A 14,614-nucleotide genomic window follows, 5' to 3' on the forward strand; every position below is an offset into this window, starting at 1 on the left:
GTTGCGCAGGTGGTCCGGGTGGGACGATAGGGTCACACCAGGGCATGTTTGTCATATTATGTCACACTGTAAACATACCTAGAAGGCAAAATAAAAGCATTACTGTATCGTTAGTGGTTCTCTTTTCTTTTCTTTTGTGTTGTAAAGACACGTTGGCATGATCTTGAAAGTGTCTCATCCTGTGATATGTAGTCTGTAAGTGTAAGGCAAACTCCTGTGTAGGGGGCTGTAACGCGATATGATCAGACTAAGTGATAAACTCATTTGGGGAATTCATTTGTTTTTTACTTGCCTTTCGCAACCTACTACTTGAAGAAAAAAAAAACCGGCATTATACGTTAGTTTGAGGATACGTCGAGCTTTAATATCATTGTGTAGAATTTATCATGTATCAAAGTTACATCCTTTGTCAAATTTCATGTGGGAGGCAGATAAATGGATATTTGCCCGTTTAAACAGAATAAACGTTGACACACTATTTCTAACATCTAAACTAAAGCTATCGAGCAAGGAGCTTTTATCGTGATAACAGCTATCGAGCTAGTCTCTACCAGACTCCTATAGGTCTACTCGAAGACATCTAGGCGATACAGCTCGTCCTTGAAATGCTAGAGGTCGCTTTTGAACAGCAAGTTCACACGTTGGTGAGCGAGTGTCAACGGACTAGAAAACTATTTAATCAAAATCTAATTTTCAATCATTTTCTTTCATTCTGATCATCAAACATATTAGACCCAAACTAGAAGATAGAAAATCGTCAAATTTTCTTGAGTGTGTTCACCTCTCCTGGCGAAAGCAATGGTATAGTCCTCATCTCTGGAAGTCCCCGGATGTTGGGGTTTGCAGCGGTACTTTCCAATTAGAGCACCAGTTGCAAGACGGAGGTGACAAATCTCTGCCGAAAATACACATTTTTCTCCTAAATTTTTCGTTTTCTCCGAGGAATTCTCCGCAGATATAGTTCAAGGTATGCTGTTTGACTTGTGTACTAAAAGTTTACGCTGGAACCGTATTTTGTGGCGCATCTAGATGATATTTTTCGAGAGATAACGTTATTCTGTCGGTACATATGGCTTTTGCGAGGGTACGCATGGGGGTAACGAATATTCTGTATCACTGACAAATTTTCTGTTGGCATATAGTATTGAAATGGTGGTATTAACAATCTTTATTTAGTATTTGATGTAAAAAATATCAAAGAGAAAACCTGTGTATTAATGTATCTTAATGTAATTATTTTTATTGAGTTGTACATTTTAACCCCATATGGAACCTCCAAAAATTTTGAAATCTAAAATATGGCAATATTTCTTAAAAAAACAGTATTGTAAGAAGAGAAACAGCAGGACAGGTGTGAACTTTTGATTATGTGTTTACGTGGCCAGGTAACGTTGACATATGATATACATTTTTAGGCATGATGTCATTTGTGTCAAGGAGCTTTTAATATCAACCCTTGTTTGTGTCAGTCGTAGATGTAATAATGATATGATTTACTCACTTCAATTTACAGTAGTTCCTCTTCCCCATTCCTCAAAACAAGTCAACTAAGAATTTGACACTTATTCCATATAATGCCCGTTCACCTTTATCTGACCCAATCCAGCTAAAGTGATCAATTTGATGTAGAAAATGCACCATTCACTCAGTCATGTCTGAACATGATTTCCTGTATGTCTGACAGTGTATACATGAATCATAGGTGTGTGGTGCCAAGCTGTGATGATAAGATATGGCATTTTGGATTGATGAAATCCTAAAATATGTAACGCTAGTTACGCTACAAATGTAGTTCACCTTTATCCACAGGGTAACCTTTATAATCCACTTCGTTTAAAAACTTGGCCATGTTTGGGATTGTCAAGTTGACGACTTAAAATTGCCATATTTGAAAAGAACTAGAAAGACTTGCAATTTTACACCACCGTCCATTACTTGTTTTACCTAAATGCCTTGTTTGTTGTACGTACCACGGATATAGGTTACCCCGTAAGGAATAAAGGTGAACTAGCGTTAGCTATTTTGCAAGACTACCTTAATGTCAGATAACAGTTAGCCTCCTCAGATTTGCGCCATTTGTGATTTTTCATTGGTTTGTTTTGATACCTTTTATCTGGCTATAGGACACTTATCTTGTGTAGACAATCTGTCAACGGTAATCGCTTCCAGATGGGCCTTTGGCAGAGAAACTGGTAACAAAGTGTAAGGAAACCTGTAGGTTCAAAACAAAGTAAGTGTTGATGCAAAGCAAAGACATTGAGCTGAGTTGAGCAGAACTTATTAAGTCATGAAATGTAACGCTGGTTCACCTTTATCCGAGGGTGACCTTTATCCCTTGTTTGTAAAAAAAAAAGGAATTTAGGGTTATGAAGTCGACGGACAGTGGTTTCAAATTGAAATTGAAATTTGAAAAAGCATTTTGAAAATATTGCAATTTTGAAACCACAGTCTGCAGACCCAATACTCCTAAATGTGCTGTTTTCAAAGACAACGGATAAAGGTCACCCAGCGGATAAAGGTGAACTAGGGTTATAGTGTTACAGTCAAACCTGCCCAAGAAGATCACTTGTGCAATGGAATAATGAAATATGGCATATGTGGACAGGTGGTCACTATAGACAGGTTTCTTAATCATAAGTTAATGGGAAAAATTATCGACAATTCTCACGTTATTGGGCAGGTGGTTGTCAGGAAGTGGTGGTCATTGTAACAGTTAAGTGGTTTTGAATGTAAAAAAAATTGACTTGCTAGTAATGAATAGTAAAAATAAGCTGGCTTGTTATGGTAATTCTAGAAACAAGGTGGCAAACTATAAGTATAAGTATAAATGCATTTGCTTCAAAGTTGGATACCAAAAGTTACCTACTAGGAAGCAACTGGATTTTGTAGATGTTCATCCACTAACAACAGCTTTATCCAGTTACCATAATAGATATATATCTTCTTACCTGGATGTCTAACCCTCATCAATGCACTTGCATTGAAATAACCTGTAGAACACTTAATACTATACCTGCGTATTGTTTGCATAATACAGGTAAACCTACTTAACAGAAAGAAGCACCTGGTACGCCATAGAACTAAATAAACATTCGGACACGGAAGGCTGAATCAGCCTTATAGCTTTAATGGATTGTGAACTAAAGAATGATACCGGATACTGTACAATATAAAGGTTGAGGCCCTTTCTTTGTGTCTTTTCAAAGTCGTGTAATACTCAGTCTGTTTATAGGAGTGCCCGCATTTCCTGTGCGTATGTGGTATTGTACGTAAAAAGGAAAGGCAGGTATGAGGAAGTCTACATACAATGGCTGGATGATTTTGAAGCATTTCTCCTGAGTCAGGCTATGGACACTGTAGGCTTAGTTTACACAGATAAAACGTAAGCGACACTCCTATTGCTGTGAAATTATAGTAAAGACATTATCTTCAGACATGCGGGTAGACCACAAAGTGTTATGTGACACTCCCTTTACCTCTAATGCTATGTATCCGATATTGCTACTAATAGTACCGGTACTAGTAGTACTATATACATGTATGATAGTGCTTTAACTGCTTTTCTATGGATGAATTCTTCTACGGATAATTTCATCAGGCTAGTAAATGATTGGATAATCATCATCATCATATTGAATAATAAGGTTCTAAAACCTCTCTTTATTGCCCTGAAGAAGGTGACAGACAGCTACCAGAAGATGTCTGCGGTGTCATAAATATCTTGGTTGGAATGAAAGAATTGTTGTTATCCAGTACGTGGTCTTAAATCTTCTTCATTGCTATTCAATTCTTATCCAGCACCATCCATCTAGAGGCCCTGTACATGTAGTGTTCTCACCAGGATTTTTCCCAGCATCTATAGGCAGGGCTCGAAATTCGTTTTTGGGAATAGGTACACTGGTGCACCCAGCTTAAAAAATTGGGTGCACCAAAAAATTGTTCATCAAAGCCACGATTGTTAAATCTTTAGCCCCATTGAAACACTATTTCCTGCATTTTGAGACCCAAGTATAGGGAAATATAGCTAACTTTATTTTACCTTTGTTACAAAACTAAAAAGTCCCCCTTTTTGGTTGAAACACAGCATATGGGCTGAAATCACAGCATAGGGGCCAAAATCACAGCATAGGGGATCCAAATTATAGCATAGCCGATGATAGCGCCCCCCTATGCTGAAAACTGAAAAGGCCTGGTGAGAACCACTGTATTACTGACCTGACATCTGTTTTATGTCAGGTTAGGTTCAGGTCCAGGCAGCCATATGGATGTCATCACAGTAGGTGTTACAGTGTCAATTACTCCATTCTGTAAAGCCCTCTCAGTCACACCTATTAGCCTATATCAGATCATGTCTGGCTGTGTAAACTCCTTCCTCTGATAGGTCAAAATTGGCTGTTAGTGAAATGTTTGTTGGAAAACCCTTAATTCCTGTTCTTTAGAATGACTTCACTTCCGTGCCAAGAATATTAGACTATTATTTTTACATAGATGCAAGGTGTTCACTGGAGTTTGTCTCATCACAAACCTTGGCATCATTTGAGGAATTATAAAGCCAAAATTTGATTATTTCTTAACAATAATATTATTTTTGTCTTAATTGATTTTTAGATTCTAGTCTTGTATATTGTGGGTTTGAATCTTGAATTGCTAAATGTGATTAATTATTCACTATTTCGTATTAGCTGAAGATTTCCAAAATTTAAGTGAACATATCTTGTTAATTATTCACTATTTCGTATTAGCTGAAGATTTCCAAAATTTAAGTGAACATATCTTGTTAATTATTCACTATTTCGTATTAGCTGAAGATTTCCAAAATTTAAGTGAACATATCTTGTTTCTGCATGTTGAAGACAGTGGTAATGTCCTGTTGATCTTTCCAAAGGTTGTAATAGTTACGTCCAAATGTCACGGCCAAACACCCCGCTGCATTGAAATATTTCCTTTAACGATGTTGCCATTCCTTGTGCCAAGAGTTATTGATTTTAGTTTTCCCATAGATGTGATAATCCCTGATGTTATCACCAGTATATGCTGAATACCAGTGAGGCCAATGTGTTCAGGGCCAGAAAAACAGTGATGAAAAAGTCTGACGTTATTATGCTGTCGCTGAAAATGTTGGGAATAAATCTTTCGTTGAGTCAGAAATTAGATACAAATTGTATCCGACTCAACTGAAGATTTGTCTTTATAATCGTACAATATTATATCTCTATGCTGTATTATTCATATTTTTATTGTAATCCTTGAAATTTGCAGTTTTACGTGAAAAATAAATGATGTACAAGGCGAAATGCAAATTGTACGGTTTTATGTGAAAACTACATAGCAAAATGCAAATTTTATGGGAAATTTTACAATTGTTGCTGGCGACGCATTTCTTTTGGGCATTAGGATATGGCGCCCTACAGGCTACAGGATGGTAAATGTATGTTTATAGGTAGCAAAATGCAAATTTTAGGTAGCAAAATGCAAATTTTATAGTTTTATGTGAAAAATACATGTCAAAATGTAAATTTTGCAGTTGTTGCAGGAGACACATTTCTCTTGGGCATTAAGATATGGCGCCCTACAGGCTACAGGGTGGTTAATGTACATTTGTATTTTTTGTAGATAGCTAGAGACTAGATAGCCTCCATAGCAGGCCAACGATTAGGGGCAAATTTCCTGCCTCCAGTGGACCGCTTATAAACTACATACACCTCCGCTGGACAGTGCACTGTTGCGCCTACGTGTGTGTGCAGCCTAATTTGTAAAATGCTTGCCACGGACATGTGAATTATTCCTAATGAAAGGATTTTCTAATCTCCTCTCGCTTTGTGGTTCCGAAATCATGCGGGGCCAGTAATCAGCAATCAGCGACCCAATACAAAAAGAAATGGCTAGCAACAGTGTATTATGAGCCAAAAAAAAGGCCCAGAGAACCTGCTATGGAGGCTAGAGACTGAGGTGTGAGTGTGAGTATGTTGTATCCAACTTTCGTCAGTATCTAATTTTCGTACCATGCCGAATCCTGGATATCCAGAAAACGTCCTGAGCAGAAGGACGATTCCTGGATACCCAGAAATCGTCGCAAACAGGACGTTTCCTGGATAGACGACGGTGTTTATCCAGAACGTGTACGTGGGGGTGGAGCTTCCTGTTTTCGAGGGCGGGGACTATGTTGCATGTTGTTTTCGTGGTTAGAAGGCCGCCATCTTTGTATCTCCGGCGCAATAGGTTTATGTAGAATTATTCTGTCAGCTCCTGGTGTTACAGAACTTAAACGAATGTTGATAATGATACTTTGATGTTTACATGTTACTTACGTATCAGGCCCAAAATGCTTTTTGCGTAATGAATTAACAAATGGCAGTCAAGATGGGATAAAGTTACTGTTGTTTTCCGTATAGCGACACATTCACGGTAACGTTTTAATAGCATCCAGATGCTTGGTCCACATCCTGGATATCCAGAAAACGGCTTGAACAGGAGGACGCATCCTGGATATCCAGAAAACGGCTTGAACAGGCTCAGGACGAATCCTGGATATCCAGGAAATGGCTTGAACACGCTCAGGACGAATCCTAGATATCCAGGAAATGGCTTGAACACGCTCAGGACGAATCCTGGATATCCAGGAAACGGCTTGAACAGGAGGACGCGTCCTGGATATCCAGAATATGGCTCAAACAGACCTGACCGCGAACGTCACATTCGTGAACGGAATGAAAACTTTCGTAGCCTTAGAAGATGTCTCCCAATGTTTATGGGGAGGGCAGTGGACACTTCTGGGTTAGATATTTGTGATCGTATAAACATAATTTTTTTTAGATAGATAGGTCGCTCACCAGGCTATAAGGACAAATTCTGGCTATGTGTTCACTGTTTTCTCTATCTCATTTTTATCCCATAGACCTGCCTACATTGCTCCGGTCCGGTAAAAAGCGCTTCGCATCCCGACTCCAAGAAGTTCGGGCAACTTTTGAAACTCTCGCAGCTAGAGTCTCGCGAGGTATCGCGAGGTCGACCCAAATATGGAAACAGGGGCGTGCATAATTACTGTTTTCTGTCCTGTCAATCACCATGATTGACGGCACCGGAAGTACGAATCCTGGATATCTAGTTTTCGTAAGGTTTTTTGACGATTCCTGGAGGCGCCGAAAACTAGATGCGACAGAGTATGGAAACCAGCTGCTGGCATCAGACTGGCTAATTAGGCTCCCAGAGAGCATAAATCATAAGGCAGGCAGCAGAAACAAATGGGGCTGGGCATTATAGTCCATGCACACTTTGATGGTGCTCACAATATCACGTTTGATATGATACAGTACTAGTAGGTATGGGGTTCCCTTGCTAGTGTAAGATTACAGTGCAATAAAATGATGGGAAAGAAGAGAAAACAGATTCTGTAGGATACAATCCTCCATGTAATTGTGTTGTTTGCAGTGACTTACATACAACATGCCAAATGTCATACTAATCCATCTTGATTTTTATACTTGGTACTGTATCAAGACAAAGACCCAGACGAAACCAAGTTGTTCAAAGTATGAAAGTCTCATCCTCGCAAAGAAAGCTATTGTCGCATTTGCTTGTAAATCATGTGGATGAGGCCCTAATTTGCATAATTTGTATATGATAATGTTAAACTTTAGTGTTTAAGATGTCGAAAGAATGAACTTCTAAGCATTTACCACATTGGAAATATACAATTTCCCCATTTAACGTTATAGCAGAAATTACAAAATGCCTATCCCTCCCCCAGATGTGCCATGATTTGCCCCTTCAGGGATGGTACATAGTGGAGAGAACAGGTGTGTGAATCCCCTGTACTCATTACTCTCATCAGCACCGCAGGCATGTAACACATGTGCTGACCTTTTCATCTTCTCAGAGGACTTACCTACATTTATACATGATGGAAATGAACACGTTGGGGAAATACATGAATTTGGGTCACTTCTCGACAATCAGATATTCCTTCAGGCCCAGCAATTGAAAATTGATCAGACGACAAGTCGACAGACTCGAAATTTTCAATAGTTATGGTCTCTCTATTCTCCCTACCATTATACATTATGGAAACCTCAACACTTTGGGGAAATACATGAATTTGGGTCAATTCTCACAAATAACATATTCCCTTTGCCCTGCTCACCCCTTACCAGTCCCAAAGCATTGATTTGCCATAGGGGCAGCAATTGAAAATTGATCACCACTCTTAAGTCTGCGGACTCTAGATTTTCTAGTTTAACAGTCTCACTATTGTGGTGCGATTTTTAGACATTCTTTGAATTTTATTTTATGGTCAATGTTTGCAGGTCCCCACACCCCGTCAAATGCAGGGAAAACTTTGACTTGATTTCGGGTGAAACATGCGCTGGAGTCTCTGTTTTCAACCTTCTGGCCATTTACGCATACATTGGGAAGCTCATCAATTGTGTGCCTGGATGAGATGATATCTGCAAGGTGTTAAAAACAACCCACACATCTCTGTAATGACTGATAATGTCAGGATGGTTCAGATAGCTTTAGGTCTAATGATAATGTGCCCTTTCCCCTACCTCAACACTACAGAAACTGCTGACAGCTAGCAGCTTGAAGCTTTCGAGATAAGAAACCATGGCTGACCCTTGAGATGAAGTGAGATTTTATGTAGGATATCAGGGGAGGAGAAAGTCAGTTCTCTGTGAGAAACTAGGACAGGTGCAGCTGTAAGGCCTGCAAGGAGAATCTCTGGGAAGTTAAAAAGTAGCAGCTAGGGGACAAACTTGCTGACACCTACTGTTATAATTCAAGTTCATAATCTTTGATTCCATGACTAGGCAAACTATCCTCAGCCAAATTGCCGAGTTTTGTGTCAGTAGAAGAGTCAATTCTCACATTAGAAAAGTTAATATTGCCCGTACATCTGTGCAGATACTTAGGGGTGGCGCCCATCTCCATTTCGAGTAGCCCTTGGGCCACATATTTGTGCAAGCCACAACCTACAGCAGCGGGCTGGTCCGCTGGTAGTGACTCTTCCTCATTAGTGCTGAGTGAGTGCTAAGCAGAGAAAGCAGCACACTGCACATACCATTTTTTTATACCAGAGTTTTTGGTATGACTCGGCCAGGGATCGAACTCACGACCTACCGAATGCAAAGCGAACACTCTACCCACTCGGCCATTGCACCGGTTAATTCTCACATGGTGGAGAATTGTTAACGAAACTTTCCAACATGATGATAGCAGTGATATACAAGCTTTCATATCATCCTTTTTATATCAAGGGAATTCATCATCCACCTAAACACAAGCTGTCGTCAGTTTTGAGACACAATAATTTTTTTGGCATGGACTCTTTGGGAGTATACAGGAACGAACGAGACCTTAACTTAAGTGGAGTTTGATCTATTCATAATCCAGTTCCTTTCAGCCTGGAGCTTTGTACACCAGTTAAGTGGACATCTCAATGCCAAGTCCATTATTCAGATGTCCCTGTGGGAGTTAGGCCAGTAAGGCTTTAATCTTGTTATTCTCCTGGGAAAACTGCAGAGAAGCAGAAGTAATGAACTTGTCAGAAGCCCTCAACAGGTCTCTATATCACTACTGGTTTTGAGATCGTTTTGTGCTGATGGTAGATATTGATATCTTTCATTAGAAACCAGCAATATTTGAAATGTTTTATCATTGCCTTATTTACCCGAACATACAATCCTTATTAGTTAGTGACTTTGACATATTCATCTGGTTTTTACAGTTAGATGTACTAGCTGATTTGTTCTACCAGTTGATTCTCGGGGATTTTTATAAGTTGCAGCAGGCAATTCGCACGCTTGTAGAGAGAAGAACAGTGGGAATGTATGCAAATTAACCTGGGAAAAACATAATAAGTTTGAATGTATTCAACTTCACGTTCTGTTCAAAATTTGGTGCGTACTTATTTTTTTTTCCCATTTTCCATTTAACTTGCATCTGACAACTGCAGATAAGCAGGAGTAATGAACTTGTCAGATGTACTCAACAGGTCTCTATATCACTACTGGTTTTGAGATCGTTTTGCGCTGATGGTAGATATTGATATCATTTAATAGAAACCAGCAATATTTGAAATGTTGTAAATTCTGTAGATTGAATGATTTCATCCTCAGATACAATCATAAATGTGACAATCTGTTTGAAAACACTCTCTTAAGAATCTTGATTTTTTTTTTTTACATTCTGCCATGGGAATAGATCTGCAAAACATTTTAAAGTTGACATTATTGCATTTAACTTTACATTAGGAGGGGAATATTAAATTTTTCCCTTTTCCCAATTTCCGAATATATATTAGACAAAAGGTATTTCAGACAAGGAAAAATTTTTGGGACTGAGACCCACAGAAATGACTTGAAAATTGTTGACAGACAGTTCTAAAAGCCAACAGACCTTGTGCTACTAAGTACTAATACACATAACATCTGGTCTAATATCCGCTTAAAGTTCAAAGCAGCCAGATCCATGTAGAAGATCACTATCTGATCATGATAAGTTGTACTTAAACCTCCAGTTTCTGGGAAAGTGATCAGCTCTCAGGGCTCGAAATACAACCTGCACTGGTCCATGTACTGGGCTTTATACATTAGCTGCATTGACTGTTACCACCTATAAATTAAAGAAAAATAGCAATGAACAATTTTAGAATGATCCCTACTTCCTAAATACAGACTGGTGCAGGCAAAATTTGTCTGGTGCAGGTGATTTTCAATGTTACCTGCACCTGTAAAGGTACTGTAATTCCTAATTTTTTAAAGCATACTTTTACATGTATGTTCACGGTTTTCATATTGATGCCTGTAAAGTGAACTTATTATTACGGATAACAAATAATTTGTCGTTGAAGAGGTTCATCAGTCACGTATGCAAACAGTTTTGTCAATTTTTTTTACACACACCTGCCTCCACTGTGAACATTTAGTTCCGAAACAAGTTCAAGTTTCTCAGACCGTGAAAGTTGGTACTCAGAAGAGAAAATGAATTACAGTATGCAGAAAAAAAGTTAATCTGCAAGCAGATCCTGCAATGGCATTAGATAGTACGAAACTAGCCAAGGAGTGTAGTCAGCCAAGAGGTGTGCATTTGCCATGTAGCGAAACACACTCATGAGCCGGCTTCACTCCTCTGCCAGCTTTTGATACTATCTTATGCTACCTTAAGGATCTGCTTGGAGATTAGAAAAAAGTATTTCGAGCCCTGAGTCCTGCACTGTATCAGCTCCTAAGTGTGAGGATTTAGAAAGGCGTCGGAACAAGTCTGCCGGATGTCCTGTGGCCTACATGGCTCTGACATTAATGATTCAAGGAACCAGCTGGAAAACATCGCAAGTTCGCCATAAATCTCTTTTTAACAGGACAACAAAGTGATGTTTTGAGTTTTTTGTATGTGTGTTCCGACCCAAGTTTGAGGAGAGCCATACCTTGCAATTGGGCACATTACAGAAGTCATAAAAAAGTTCCCTCTACATCAGTATCAGATGCGTACGAGTGGCGCCCATCTCCATTTCTGTAGCCCTTGGGCCACACATTTGTCCAATTCGCTACAGCAGGGGACCAGTTAGCTGGTAGTGATGTGTGTTTAATAATATTCCTCATTGGTGTTGAGTGCTAAGCAGTGCAGCATGAACCAATTTTTAAGTCTTTGGTATGACGCAGCCAGTGGTCGAACTCATGACCTACCGAATGCAAGTTGAACACTCTACCCACTCGGACATTGCACATTACAGAGGCCACCTCACTTATCAAAAAAAATTTGAGGCCTATGTATAGGTCCTTCCTACTGTGAGTGGTTCGAACATTTCATTCATAAGTTTAGTTTCTAGAGTAACCTACGTGTACCAATTAGAAACAGAATGAAAAGAAAGATTTGATCTAGATATCTGCTCTTTAATTTGATAGATTTGCCTTTTTAGATTAGAAAACCATACATGTTGTAGAAAGAAGCTCTCCAAGAATATACAATTACATTATCGGTATTAGATAATTAAGATTTTATTGAATACTCTCACCTCTCAAATAGAAGTACCCCCTGGAATAAAAGTACCCCCCGGACAAATCTTCAAAATCTAATAAAAGTACCTCCTGGAATAAAAGTACCCCCCGGAAAAATACCAAATTGACATGTAAACTGTGCCCATGCTACTTCAGTCCAAGAGAAGATGATAAGCAGGTAGGCTCTTTTTATATATATATACCATATCAGTTAATTGTATAAATAATGAACAGAATAATTCCTATGTTATTGCACATATTTTCTTTATCTGAGTGTCACACCATCAACAAAGATTAGAATAAAAGTAAAAAAATGAATGAAAATAAGAATTGAAGAAATAAAAAAAGAAGTTAATTTTATAATCATTGTTACAAAATAACATTTTGAAGAAACATTCCAACTTAGACTACCTTATTCACCACTTTTTTGCTATTTTCAATGTTGCAGAAACCAATGAGGTCATAGACACTGCCCCCTATCGAGAAATAACGGTACTGCAGAAAATATATAATTCTCTCGCGCATTACCGCGAGATTCGGCGTGAGTTGATGAATCCAACATGGTGGATGTTTTCGAGCCGATTGAACGCTGTGCTTTGTTTTGGAAGGATTTTTTCGTTGCTGGAACATTAAAACAAGTTGACTACGGGTGTAAAATAGTGGAAAAGTATTGGTAACTTTTTAATTTGTTTGGTTGGTGGTTAACTTCTGTGTTTTGATAGAGAATTTACGGAAGTAAGTGACTGTGTGTGTAGCATGTGACCTCGATGTTTTCGTCTTTGTTCAGCGCAAATTTCAAGATTTTTGGAAGGTTAAAGATGGTCTAAAACGAAAAGGATATATTTTTTCACGACTCTAGTACCGAATCACTTGTGTTCCGGTATTTTTGGACCTGAACCGAAACGTTTTTGCAAGTCCAGAACCGGTCCTGCGTACCGGTACGCATCCCTAGTTATGTTTGGGTCATAGCGCTAGCGGCAGGGAAATCCGCGCTGCATCGTCCGAAAATAGTGAATTATTTATTTAAGCAAAAATACCGCGGAAATATGGGCAGAAAATACCAAACTTTCAATATTTTTGGGGTCCCTGGTTAGTAAAGAAAGCCCCAATTTGAAAAAAAAATAAACAAACCGTCTAAAATAAGGACGTACCGGGTGGATTTTGAGGCGGAAAAAAATAAACGTACCGGTACGTTTATTTGAGAGGTGAGAGTAAAAGCACAGATATAATCTACCAAACTCAAGTCTCAAGATGTTTTTCATGAGGAGTTTCCAGAATTCTCTAGACCAGTCGGAAATAGATGCCTGCTCTTTAATCTCCTAATAACATTGCCTCTTAAGAAAATCCTAGCTACTTGGTATTGAGATTTTATGGAATAACAGCACAGATACGAAACTCAAGTCTCCAAATTTTTGTCCATAAGTTTCCAGAATTTTCTCTACCAGTCAGAGAGAGATGCCTACTCTTTCATCTCCTAATAACATTGCCTCTTTAGAAAACCCAACTTGTGTAGAAAGACCTCAGGTTTTGTCTCGTAGCACATTTTCTTGTAAAGGATGAATGATATTGATAAGCGTTCCCAGCTGCTCAGAGCCCGCACAAAGGAACGTTAACGTTGTGGCTTGAATAATTCATATTGTAATACTAGCTAGCCCGTTTGATGTTGTGTTGTGAGCTCAACCAATTTAAGAATCTCCCACTTCAATAAACGTCCTTAAGGGAATCAATCGGTATTGTTACAGTCAAAGAGATTACCTTATGAATAGTGTTCGAAAGGCTGTCCTTTAAACGATCAGTAATGAGGAAGGGAAAACTGAAAGCCTCTGCGCACGTACAAGCGTCTCAAGTTCTTTTATGGATTTAAGAGAGAGAGGCTTCATAAGGGGTTTCTCCAATGTAATATGTACAGCTTTAACGTCTTAACTTATAGACAGAAGTCTTTAATTTTAAAGAAATGGAGTTTTAAGAAAGAGCGGGGTTGAGGAGCCTTTTTTTCTACATTGCAGTTGATTTCGTCCTACTACATTTTTTTTACGAAGCAGGGGTCTTAAAAACCCTTTCATAGCCTTTGTGTTGGAGCAATGTTTCATTTGAATTTCTTAGCCAAGACCAGGTCCAGAGCCAAACTGCATAGACGTCATGTTGTGTGGTGCTTGAGTTGCATGTAAACGGGTTGTCAGTGTTTTTGCTGCCTTCACTCTTGAAGTTTGACAAGATAAGAAGTTACCTTATATAACAAGGTAAGTTGCGTATAAATCGGTGTTTTACAATGTACAATAGAGCTTATGTTTTTCCATCCAATGTGTGTAGCATGTTTATGTACATTGTAAACATGTACATGTATGTAGCTGTAAAATTGTCACTACTGTAACCAGCTAAGTTATTAAAGGACCTTAATAGTATGTTAATTGCTCTGTTATATACAGGTTGAACCGATCATTAGCAAACCAACCAAAAATGCTAGGAAATCCAACTTACTAGTACATTAACCGAAACTGTATTGAAGTTTAAAATCAAAGGCTACAGATATACAAGTTCATAACTGGCGAAACTACATTTATAAGTAGTGATATTTTGCAGGCTCCATCCCTTCCTGGGGTTAAGTGAACTTGGCCGTCCTG

General features: G+C 38.7%; 1 protein-coding gene across 1 annotated transcript in view; it reads left to right on the forward strand.

Moving 5' to 3' along the window:
• Positions 1 to 809: 809 nt before the first annotated feature.
• LOC118406909 (pleiotrophin-A-like) overlaps positions 810 to 14,614 on the forward strand; it is a 24,804-nt gene continuing 10,999 nt past the window's right edge. Inside the window, exon 1 of the mRNA XM_035807307.1 lies at positions 810 to 967. The gene's annotated coding sequence lies outside the window, so the exon portion shown is untranslated. The remainder of the gene's footprint in view (positions 968 to 14,614) is intronic.

Source organism: Branchiostoma floridae, chromosome 19 (assembly GCF_000003815.2).
Source record: "Branchiostoma floridae strain S238N-H82 chromosome 19, Bfl_VNyyK, whole genome shotgun sequence".
Taxonomy (NCBI): Eukaryota; Metazoa; Chordata; class Leptocardii; order Amphioxiformes; family Branchiostomatidae; genus Branchiostoma; species Branchiostoma floridae.